Below are 13,134 nucleotides of genomic sequence, written 5' to 3'. Positions count from 1 at the left end.
TGCTTAACTCAGCTTTCCTCTTACGTGAGATAATAAAATGGACTCCCCACTTCAGTCACTTTTTCTTGAGTCTTCTGTTAGAGTATTCCACCTACAACGAGTGCCCTCTAGTTCTACAGTATTATGACCGCAAATACAACTTCCTAACCTCATCATTCTAACACCCTCCTAAAAATCAACCTGTTTTACCTTCCCTCAGCTTCCTGACAGACACCCAATAGATGTGTACCTTCTCTCTCATACACACCACACTCATCGTCTTTGTGTCTTTACACATTTTACTATGTCAACTTGGAATATATTCTTCCTGCTCTGTATTCACCTTCAATCCTTTCTTTAGGGCCACATTCATTTCTACAGCTCTCATTTCTATAGCTCTCATAGGTTGTATCACATGGTTTACCATAAAATCACAGACTCATAGAACAAGGATCATCTGGTCTGACCTGTTGTGTGATGAGAGAATTTCCTCAGATAATATCCTATGATAGAGATGATCAACCTACCTTAAAGAATTTCAGCATCAGGGAGTTTGCCATTTTACAAGGGCCATTCATTGCACTACTAGAACCCTCCTTACATTAAAATAAAGTGTGATACCTTGTAACTGCTAGGCCTGGGTCTCTGGATATACTTGGTTGAGTTCTGGCCTCATGTCCCCCTCCAGAGCAGGAGTATCTCAAGGACAGAGGCGTTGCCTTATTCATATTCACGTCCCCAGCATTTAACACCATGACTGTCACTTCCTAGGCATTCAACATATGTTGCTGAATAAATGACAGATCTGATCCCACCACATTGCTTACGGGGCCAGGAGTAGACCATGACTCAACATGGATCAAATTTTCTCTTTCTATTTTGTAGAAGTCAAAGCTGCTTATCAGTCTCTAATTGTTATGTGAGCTAAAGATCCATAAGCTCAGAAGTCATCTTATGGCCATGTTTGTTCATGAATATATGGCAGCAGAGAAGGTTAATGGGGTAGAGGTAGAGAAAGCAAACGTACTGAGAGGAGCTCTGCACAACCTCCAAGAATTGAAGGAGGTGTGGCTCTAGAGAGCTTTCCAGGTTCTTGTTCTAGTCCCCCATGAGGTCTGGCTAAGCAGTTCGTGTTGTGGTTCCATAACATGACCCTATACCAAACCATGTTTTTTGGTTAAACAAGATTGAGGAGGTTTCTGTCACTTACAATCAAAAGAGCCTTGGCCAAGGTCTTCAGCTAACTCAGTGTAAGAGTATGTGTGAAAGCTGTTTCTGAAACAAACCAGCTAGATACCGAGGAGCGGAATGGATGAACTATTATTCTTGACCAGAACACTTTAGAACAATTGAGAAAAATCACACCCCTTGTCACTCCCCTGCCACACAACTTCTCCTTCTGCCCATGTAGGAAAACTGTCCCACATCTTTCTAAAGCAATGAACAGTCTAGCAGACCTGCAGTCATCCCATCCCCCACTTCTCCTCAAAGAGTCTGGTTCAACTCCGTAGGTGGGAGGTCCCACAAGAGGTTCTACTTCTCTGACCTCACAGCACAGCACAGCAGATGCAGTTTTCATGAGGGCAACCCCCAGCCACAGGGCAACTCTAGTCCTTGTTTCCTTCTTACTCTCCCTGGAGTCCCTGACTTCCTTTCTGGTGACTCATGTGCTCTTTTGGGGAACCTACCCTTACAAAACCTTTAAATGCTGTTGCCAACCATAGAACTATTTACTAAAAGGCAAAAAATAAAAATCAAGACCTAAAAATCAGCAACTGTAATGACAAAATAACAGGCAGCTAGAGATATCTGGGACAGATAATGCCAACTGATATCCTCTCCAATGATACCACATGAAATACCTTATGTTGCATCAAATCATAAAATTCTCTCTGATCTTGACTCACTCATTCACCATCTATTATTTTCCAGATGGCCTGGGCTCAAATCTCAGTTCTGCTCCTTACCAGCAATGTAATCTTAGGCAAGTGAATTATCATCTGAGCACCTATGTTACCTCTCCTGCAGAATGGAGATGACAGCAGTACCTTTATCCAGTGTTATAGTGATCATCAAATGAATTAATACATATAAAGTACTTTAAGTTCCTGGCACATAGCACTGAATAAATGTTAATTAGTATGTTAGGCAAGATAGGCTAGATTATGCTGCAATAACAAACAAGCCTTAAATCTCAGTAGCTTATAACAACAAAGGGTTATTTCTCTCACATTCTACATGTCCAAGTTGGGTTGGCCAGTAGAGAGAGGGCTCTGATCACTGTAGTCACTTAGGGATGCAAGCTAACAGTCTCCAACATCCTATAATGCTGGTCTCTCAATAAAAGGCTACAGGGTTTACCAGAGCATAAGAAAAGGGCACTGTTTACTGGGTCTCAAATGCTTCTATCTAAAACTGACACAAATCATTTCTGCTCCCACTGAATTGACCAAAGAAAGGCACAAACTAATCTCAAGAGGGAGGGGAAGTGTAACTTTCCTATGTACACAGAAGGAGAGCAGAATTAGAAATATCAGTGAGCACTAATAAGATCCACCCCAAAGATTATTACTTTATACCGGGCCCTATGCTAGACATCCACATTCTAGTGAGTATGTCACACATTTAAATAACTCTGATATGATACTTTTAGGTAACAAACCCATTAGTTTATGCTGGACATCTGGCTTTCATTTCTCTGCCTGTGTGTGAAGAGAACTCATGTTTGAGGCTGAGTCTGGTGAACATCAAAAATGCCAGGTTGTTCAGTTCAGGGATTCTGTCAAACCATTTGCATGGTAGAAGGCAGAAAAGCCACCTAGAGAATCGTATAAACTGACCAGTTATATGGTAATACAGTAATTTTGAATAATAGATTACTCCTCTTCTACTTAGAAAACCAATGGACCCAAGCTTTTTTGTGACCAACATTCCTGTTGTTTTGAAGATATCATTGTAAACAGAAAGAGCAATGTTAAGATGCACTTAGGAGCTCCAATAATGTGCAACAATTTTCTTAAAATTGCAATAGAAAAAAATCAACTGAAACACGAAAATTTAAAGCCCTATTACCCGCATTTCGCTCTGTAACATCCCACTTCCCATCATTTCTAACATGCATCTTAAGTGTGCTAATTGGAAAGGCTCTGCCATGTATACAGCTCTGTTTTCAAGATGACAACTGCTTTGCTTTTATCACTGGGCTCAATACCAAGAGGGGAATCATTTTCAAAATTCAAAGCGTTTTGATCTGGCTATGTCAACTGGCGGCCTGCACTCAGTTGGTAATCTGTCTTGGAGAAAAAACACGAACGTTTCAGGCAGTGAGGCCGAGGCTAGGGAAAGGAAAGCATCCCTGAGTGGCTGGGTGGGAAAAGGATGTCCTAAGATTAAAAACAAAAGTTCAATAACACTGAAAAGTCTGCCAAATTATTTCCTCTCCATTCTAGGAAAGCACACTAAATATGCTACAAATGTTTATTGAAAAGAAAATCATTAACTAATAAATCCCAGAAAGGAACACTCAGGCAGCTTAAGTACCACCCAGGAAAACAAGTAGAGAGATGTTCTCAGTTTACACTAGTCTCCTCCAAAATGACAAAAACGTTGGGCACAGGACAGCTATTGTGTGGTCTGGTGAATGACTCACGCCTATGGAGAACTCTCAAAAAAACAAGACAAATCCATGTTTCAGAAAAGCAGGATTTTCAAGTTCTAGGGCCCTGAGCCCAAAAGAGCCCAAAAGTTCTTCACTTTCCCCCTAGTACAAGTGATGCTCCCAAATGGTTCACACATGTATGCTAAGGCTAAAGAAGGGATACCAAGTATTCAAATGAAAACAAACACGCAAATTCAAGAATACCAATGCTTCTCAATAGTGACAAATGGATTATCTGTATTGGGGGCCACATACTTCAATTTTCACCAAAGCGTTCAGCATGATGAAGAGCCATCATTTTGGTCAAGCAGAGCTTTCTCTAGGACAATATCTAGTGGTCAGATCTTGATTGTCCCTTTGACACAACTGTAGGAACAAGCATAGTGTGATCAGTGAAAGGCAGCAACAGGTATACAATCTATCTTCTGGCTGAGAGTTTTCAACATAGAAGTCATGATGGGGGAACTTCCGATACCCAAAATTGTAAGCAACCTTGTGTCTATTAGACATCAAAACACAATCTAAAGAAAACATATAGTTTATATTTTCTGGAGAATGTCACTTTCTCAAATGGACCCGTAGAGTGAAACATCTCTGTTCCAGGTCCATCCAAAGAATATCCCTATCTCTCAGGTGCAAACCCTAAACTCTTCTGGAAAAAACAGAAAGGAGATCTAAACTTCTTCTAACTTGGCAAGACTCTTTAAATCTGGAGCAGCGGTTCTAAAGCTTTATTGATTTGCAGGGAGCCCTTCAAAATATAGATTCTCAGATTCTTCACAAGAGATTCTGATTAAAGTCCCAGGTGATTTAGATGTAGGTGGTCCAGGGACCACATTTCATGAAACTCTGGTCTGGTGCTTTCACCCCATGGGTCAAGCACTGCAGGCAACCCAAATGGACCTCTTTCCAAAGAGAACCTCATGAAAGCAGTGGCCTCCCCAGCGCGCTCCTTGGTTCTGTCAGCAAGTCTAGTATTGCAATATTCCCAACGTGCTAGACACCCCTCTCTCTTTGGATTACCTGGCCTCAGATTTGCGTGGCTCAGCCTCTTGCCTATTCCTGTTCTGCTAACATGATCCATGTTGCCCCCATTGCCTATAACATGTCTGACATCCTCACCTGTCTGATGTTCATCTGGAGAAGCCTACCCCTGTTCCAGGAGCCACAGTGACTCTCATCTAGGAAATTCTGGATTCTCCCTAGGTCTCTGAGATTGCCACAACCTATGCACATGTTCTCCCCCTAATCATTTCTGGTCAGTTGGCTCTGCTCCTGTTCACCTGGAACAGAGCCAAAAAGCGATGGAATGATCATATCACCTAATTATACTTGAATGAAAATGGCAAGTTACTGGGGAATATGAATGGGGACAAGGTGTTCCACTTGCCCCCAAACACACAGAGCATATATCCCTGAATTTCAAAGTCTCATACTCACCTCTCAACCAAACTAGGAAACACAGACTACACAGATAATCAGGCCCCGAAACAAAGTGTGTGTGAATTATGGAAACAAACAAAATATAGATTCTAGAAGCTCTGTCAATAATCATGGGCTGGATGTCCACTTCACCATTTAACTATAAATCCATACTCACTAAGGATTGTATCACAGATCATAAATACCTGTTTATAACATGTCACCACATTTAGAATTGCCCCAGAAAATCATTAACTAGCCAAGAAAGTTTGCAGTTTGGGAGATGGCGGTAATGAAATCCTACTCTCTGCATTTCCTACTAATGGTCGAAAGAGCAGAAAGAAGTCCCTAAATATATCTATGTTTTAGCACACAGTCATAAATATCTACCACCCTTCCTAAACACACATTGCACGTGCTAATTTATACCAGGCTGCTAACTTTTTGTTTCATGCTATACTGATGGGCTTGACAGTTTTCCGAAGAGTTTATAACTGCAGCACTGTTGATCTTATTTAAAGAGAATATTAAATCAAATCCCTTCTCATCAGCATAAAATCTCCTATAGCATCAATGAAAGGCAGCAGTTTTTATTGACTCTCTGATATAAAAGACGTATGAAGTGGACTGATGCTGCTCTGCGAAAAAAATCATAATTAAAGCCCCATGAAAACTATTAGTCATTGTAAAGGTCATCATCGACTTTTAATGGCATCATAAAGGGAAACAATATGCTTCACTTTAACACCAAGGACAAAAAGAGTAAAATAATGTATTTCCAGGATGGGCATAGCAGAGGGTACCAAGAAGCCTTAAAGAAATACTTGTTATATCAAAAGGCAACCCCAATAAAATATAATTCACATCACTCAATTCACTGTCCACATTCATGATGGGGGAATTTCCTGGGAACAGCTGATGAAAAATATATGCACACAACAAGATGTGCTCAGTCTTGCTGAATGAGCCAATATGGGAAGTGGATTTGCTATGTGGTGAAGGGTTTTCACTCTTCCAGACCAGAGGAGGGACTACTTACTAAACAAAAAGTAGGAATGAGGGTGTGAGCTCCATTTCTGCCTTCATCTTCCTTTCCTGTAAAGAGATTGAGTCTAGTTTCTTTGATTCCTCTCAAATCAGCGATAGCAAACAGATTTACTCTGGCATACCAACTCTGATTGTTAGAGCAACATCTTTCTGGATCTCAGTTTTCTTAGTCCTAAAATGAGAGAGCTACTGTGTTGAGAAGGATTCTGAGTCAGCATCCAGGCACAACAGAAAAGAGTACCCTGGTGATTTAGTGATGTGCTCTGGGGGTGCCAGAAGGGGTATAACACAGCTGAGCCAGCTCTCAGCCCTAAAATGCCAGGATTCTATAAAATATTCAAGAACATTGTAGAGGGAGCCTAATTTATCATTAATTGGCTCATGTGAGAGAAAATGCTATGTCCTCAACCAAGGCTCTCGACAAAGTTCAGACCTCAGCAGGGTTTCAGGATGGTGCTTATCAGTAAAGGAGAAAATTGCTATGAAAATAGCCAGGAAAACAATCATTTAAATTCCACCTATGTTTGCTCACACTTTGAGGCCTTGGAACCTCTTCCAAAAATCTCGTATTCAGAAGGGAATATGCTGCTATTTCCATCGAATGTTTTTAATTTATTTATTCAATAAGGAATTCCTAAGGACCTACCCAGTACAAAGAGCTGTGCATACTGGTGTGAGGAAGCCATCAGGAAGACAGTATGCATAGTGGTTAAGAGCTTGAGCCCTGGACTGAAATTACTAGGCTTCAAAAACCAGCTCCTCCACTTGCTAGCTGTGTGACCTTGGACAACTTCATTAATCTCTCTGAGCCACAATATTTTGATTGGCAAAGAGCGTACAATAATACATTCCTCATAGGACTATTGCAAATTATACACGAGGTAACCCTTGTGAAGTGCTCGTACAGCACCTGATTTAGCAACATTATACCTCTGCTCAGGCCACGCCTCTAAGCTCTAGACCGACATACTGCCCTCTCTTTCTCCTCACTTAAAAGGTTTCAAAGACACATCAAAGTCATTGTATCAGACCCCAGTTTGCAATCTTCTTTTGCACCTCACCACCACCAAAACAAAACCAGATCAAATCCCTCCTGATCCTCTAAGCATCCCTGTTTTAAGTGAATGTCCTACCAATCACCAGCTATCAGATGGCATCATGTGAAACTGCCGTTTCTGCAGATCAAAAATTGTAGGATGTTGGCAGTTTCATGAGGTTCAGCCCAATGGTTCAAAGCAAGATATCTAGATATCATCTTCAGCATCTCCTGCTTCTTCAATGCCACTCCACCACACCCAGTGGACTGGGTCTCCTCAATACACCTCCATACTTTCTAGCTCCACCACCACCACCCTGATTTGAATCCCCACTCTCTCTCCTGGATGGTTACAGTGCCCTCCAAAGGGTCCTTCTACTGGCACCCCTGCCACCCACTCTGTCCCATGCACTGTGGCCAGCGTGACGTCACAAAATCCAAACCTGATTTTATTAGCTCCCTGCTTAAAACACTTCAGTAGTTGTGTGTGGCTCAGAAAATAAAGACCAGAAACCTTCAGGGTTGTGCTTGGCCTAATGTCACTTTCTCTACACCTCCCTGGCCTCATCACGTCCCCCATCTGCTCTCTGCATTCCAGCCACAGTGACCTTCAACCAGTTTCTGCATGTGCCACCCTTCTTCCTGCCTGAGACTTTGTTTGTGCTGTTTCCTCTGCCTCGAACCATCTCCCCACCCTATTCTGTCTTCACATCTCAGCAAAAACATCACTTCCTTAGGCAACGCTCACTTCCTGGGAGTACAATCTGCTCAGCTACACAGGACTCCATGCTCAGAAGGACCCCACACTTGACTGAATGCTCTGCTGTTGCCATCTTGAAATTCTTAATATTTTTGGAACAAGAGGCCCTGCATTTTCATTTTGCACTAGGCCCAGCAAATTATGTAGTCAGTCCTGTCCTCAGAGGAGCCTTCACCGACCTCCCCAAATAGTTCAATGCCCCTTCACAACCCCTCAGAGTGCCATGTACATACTGCTTTATGTTACCTGTCACAGTCAACATTTTTACATTGATTTGAGTGACTATGTGATGGTTTATCTTTCCCACTAGAACATAAGCTCCATGAATGCAGGGTCCATGTCTGATTTGTAATTACCACTTCATCCCCACCACCCATCACACAACAGGGAATCGGTAAGAGTTGGCTGAATAAGTGTTTTTATTATTCCCAGTATCATAACTGTTATTATCCTGGACCATAAGCCTAAGAATACAGCAGGTAAGATAAGGCAACTACACAACAAGGCAATAGACAATTCTCACTGAGTGATACTGAAAGAACAAGTCCACGATTTGGAAGGTGACTATGAAGGTTGCAGGGAAAGCGTGGAAGGGGAGCTGAAACCAGCAGTACCTTGGAGGATGGGCTACATCTGTTGGGCAAGTTCAGGGGAGGGCGGCCCCTCAAATAGAAGGAACTGCATAAGCAATAGCACAAATTTGAGGCTGCGAATGGAAACTAGTGGTGGATAGAACATTCTGGCACAGGGGCTTCAGAGCAGAAGAGTCAGTCAAAATTGTGGACAGGCTCAAACCCAGGCTAAGGAGTTCACATTTTCCTGAAGTAAGTGTGGAGGCAATAAAACGGTATTTTAAGAAATTAGGGCAGTTGTCTATGAAGCCTTAAAAAGTGTCAACATTACTCAAATAATTGCATAAAGATGATTTTCCAGCTATATATAGGAAAAAAAAAAAACACCAAAGTTTCAGCACAGTGCAATACCTTCTTTTTTGGAACTGTATGTTAAAATGTACCTAATAAAAATATGCTTTCATATCATATACACATGAACATTAAACAAAACTACACTTTTCAAAGTGCTTTCAAACACACTGCATATAAATGGCTCTCAGCTACCTTTGACATTCCCCTCATCAATTGACCAAGTGTTTGGTCATCCCAGTTGACATCTACCAGCTGGAACTGCCCCAGAAAGGTGTTTCCCAGATGAAAGATACATACATATTTCTCCAGAAGACAGGAACATCTCATCTGCAACTCCCTGAATCAAAGATTAATACTGAAAAAAGAGGCGTTTATTCTACTTGAGGTTGCAGTTGTTAGTGCTTAAATTCACCAAGACAAAGGTGAATTTTTCTAAAAATAAAAATAATGCCCTTTGACAAATGAATAATTCACAAAAGCCTATGAACTGTTTGCCTCTGTAACAGGAACCCAACTGAGCAAACAAAAATGCTCTTATTGTGATGTACAATAAGATCCAAATGTTCAAAAGCTGCACTTAACTCATTACTCAGAAACATGTCCATTGCTCAAAATGGATTGCTATTTAATTTCAACTCAAAGACCACAAGAGAAATGACCTGCCTCTGTTTACACACTCCCTATTTAGAATCAACATAAATACAAGTATATTATGTTTTCCAGCTAAGGCAGATCAAAGAACACTACAATACTGTGAAGCCTCGGCATTATTCTACCTCATTCCCACAGTCTCTTATATGAATTCTTGTCATTACATCAATTTAATCCCCTGCCATTTTAGACCACTGTTCGTCAAGCTGAATGAAAAGCACAATAGCTGGCATTTAATCTGATGGCACTCCTTTTCCAACCTGCCTCCTTTAAGGTAAAAGTTTGTCGAATGCACAAAATTCCCTTTACAGCTCATTTGAGATGCATAAACATCCTCAACCCAGAAAAGAACACAAGTAATAATTTGCCATTTCAAGGAGCTGGGCTGCTTAAGGGAAGCATTGAATTCCAGATCCCCGTTGACCGTTGGGCGATGTAGGCCACTCTGCCCCATTGCTCACCAGGTGAGCCTGGGGCAGCCCAGGCCCAGGCCCTGTCTGATTTGCTGTGCCTCTACGTCTCCTCAGAAGGCTCTACCTCTCTTGACAATCCCAGAGGGAAAATGTTGCTCCCCACTCCCTGCACCGCATGCCCTCCACACACAAACTCCAGCCATATGCTTACTGCTCGCTCCATCTTACAAGCTCCCTCTACTTGCTGGGATTTAGAGCAGCGACAGCCACAGGACAGACCTCTAGCTAAAGTCACAATGATTCGAGAGGTGAAAACGTATTCTGCACACTCACCCCTGACAGGGATTCCAGAGATCAAACAGGTAGAGGCCAGAAGCAGTTTATGGAAAATCAAATTATACGCCAACCTAACCAGAGCAATTCTTGTACTGCCCTAAAATCCACCAAGTGACACCTTTGCCAGGTGTCTTCTGAGTGAGAGAAAGACAGACGCAGGAAGGAGAGGCATTTTAAAAGCCTAAGATATAGAATAGGAAGAATTGGGGGGGGGGGGTCAAAGAACATCAAGGTGCGTTCTTTTCTCTAATTTCCAATGTCAAAATACATCAAGCATGGTTAAGGTATGGAGGCCCTAGCACACAGAAGAACAACCACGGCCCTTAACCACAGGTCTTCCTCATAGCCCGTGATTTTTCTAAGGGTCAGGGCTTCTAAGATCAACCACTTAAGGATGGAAAAAATAGGAACTTTAACAGGTAGGTGATCAAGTTACCCTGATCAGTCACCTAGAATCTTCCAGTGGTGCTGGGTTGCATTAACAATAATTGATGTACTGAGGAGTCTTCACAGAGACATGTTTAGTAATTATTACAGTCAGGCAGGAAGAAAATCCATAGTCCTACCAGAATACTCAAAGATTCTTCCCATATGTGCAGAGGAATGCTCCCTTTATCAAGGACCATCAACTGTTTGAGAACTAGTTGAGATCTAAATAAACATGAATAATGAGCACAAAACAAAGTATATGAAATTTCTTTAGTTTTCAAGAACCCTGCTAAGTGTCATGGTTTACTTAACGTTCAGGATAAAGTACTATGAGTTCTCCAATCATGAAATACCAGTGCATTCTCAAAGGTAACTGAGTATTCTTAAAACTTTTGTATTGAAAAATTCTAATTATGAAAATATGGACTCAATCATAAAGTCTCTGGTCTTGTGCATGGGGGATTTTTCTCAAGTCAAATGATTTACGTCCTTGACTTAATATTAATCTCTATTTCCTTCTCTTTCTCTCACTCTCATTCTAAAAATCTGAACTTCAAAAGTGCCACACACAGAGGTTCATTAAGTGAGAAGTAATGGTAACAGAAGTCACACAAGGCCTTTCTGGCTTCCAAGAAAGTAATCTGTCTGGACTCAATGACTTCAAAAGTCCCTCTCATCACAATTCCAGCTGCCCAATACCTCAGAATCCTAATCCCTTTGCACTGCCCCAACCGCCCTCTGCCCCCCAACACCAAGTCCAATTCTACTCGTGACTTTTGCTAGCCATCAGACCAAATTCACTGCCAACTCAGGTGCTTGGAAATGTCTACTCCTTCTGCTTGACTCAGATCTTCAATTGACATCCATCATTAAATGTCTCACTAGAACATATTTTCATCTTAAAGTCTCTTTAGTCCTGTATGAATTAAAGGGTGATGCATTTTAGATAAACTGCACACATAAAGTATTCATTTCTGACCAATGGTGGCCTGGCCAGTGAATTCCTTCAGCAGACCACTTAGGCTAACAATTTTACATTCTCCAGCCCTTACTTCAAGCCCCTAAAACTCACTAAGCCCCAGTATTTTAGCACTAAAAGGGATACCTGGTTCATTTTACAGATGAGAAAACTGAGGTCCACAGAGGCTAAAACCTTGACCCTTGGCCCCACAGAAAATGTCAGTAACCAGCACTGGAGAAAGCAGGTTCTTCAGGACACTTCCTGAAGAATGTTTGTGAATAGCATCAGTAAAAATGTAATAGAAGCAGAAAGGAGTTTATTTCACACCAGAGCTGTTTTCTTACTACAGGCCCAGCCTTTGCCTCGTGTCAGCCTCCAACACTCCCCCAGTGTGCCTATCTGGGGCTGGAAAGAATCATCATCAAATCCTCTCAGAACATGCTATTCCCACACAGGGACCACTCCTCTCAGGCATAGAGAAAACATCATGCTCAATCCTTAGCCTTAACCTAAGAAACTCAAACTAGCAGATACAAAGGACAAGATTTTTTTTAAGCCATCCATCCTCCCTAGTTGCAAAGGTGGGCTTCTGTCTACTTGAATTCTATGAACTGCCTCCCCCCAAAACACAGACATACCAACAGTGAGCTCCTCCCAGAGCAAGCTTTGTGGCCCTAGTCCTTAGGAACAAGAGTACACACATCCTGGGGCTGTAAATGTGAGGAGAAAAGAAGGCGGAAAGGAGGAATCTTAGCTGGGGCTGGGAGGAAAATCAAACCCTTGAAAATTTCAAAGCAAAAGATGCCAAGAGAGATTCTTCACTGTCACAGCGGCTTACCATAGAAATCTCTCGTCATCTGGGGATGACATCAGCCGACCTGATTTTTTGTCACCAGTCACTCTGCACTTGCTTTAATTATGCAGCACATGAACAGAAATTTTCTTTCTGATCACATAAAACACATCGTCGTGACATCGGGCTCAATAAGCACCACTAGAACAATGTAGTGAGAGCCATCGACTTCATCGCTCAAGTCCACAAGGTGTATCATTTAGCCAAGAGTGATAATTAGACGCAGAATATACTGAAAACTGTCAATAGGCATGTCAATAGGAGAACTCTTAGCATCTAACACCCAGTGAATCAATGGTGTTTTTCAGCTATAAAATCAAGAAAATGATAGCTTTCAAATGAATGGTGGAAAGGAAACAGGAGCCTCCTTGGGGAGGAATAAAACAGCTCAATTTTCCCTTACTGAGTGCCTCTCCAACTACCTCACTCAATGGAAAAGGTCACAGAACATTACAGCAAAATCTCTCTGAAACAAGATGTACAACAGCACTGGGACATGACATGCTGCCTGGGCACCCACAAAGGCCTCGCTGTCTTTGACCTGACAGGAGCAGCGAATGGGTCAGCAGATGGCAGACCAGAACCGAGGGGGAGGCTGCGAGATGGGGGAGGAAGACAGTGATTGAGCTGCAGGAGAAAAGTTGTGCTCCACTCAAACAAAAA

The 13,134-nt window shown here is 42.0% G+C and overlaps 1 protein-coding gene across 2 annotated transcripts in view; it reads right to left on the bottom strand.

The window, feature by feature from the left end:
* LRMDA (leucine rich melanocyte differentiation associated) overlaps positions 1-13,134 on the bottom strand; it is a 1,135,247-nt gene that overhangs the window by 752,967 nt on the left and 369,146 nt on the right. The gene's annotated exons all lie outside the window — the stretch shown is intronic.

Source organism: Equus asinus, chromosome 2, assembly GCF_041296235.1.
Source record: "Equus asinus isolate D_3611 breed Donkey chromosome 2, EquAss-T2T_v2, whole genome shotgun sequence".
NCBI lineage: Eukaryota > Metazoa > Chordata > Mammalia > Perissodactyla > Equidae > Equus > Equus asinus.
The sequence above is the reverse complement of the archived record's forward strand: the minus strand, read 5'-3'. Positions and strand labels throughout refer to the sequence as shown.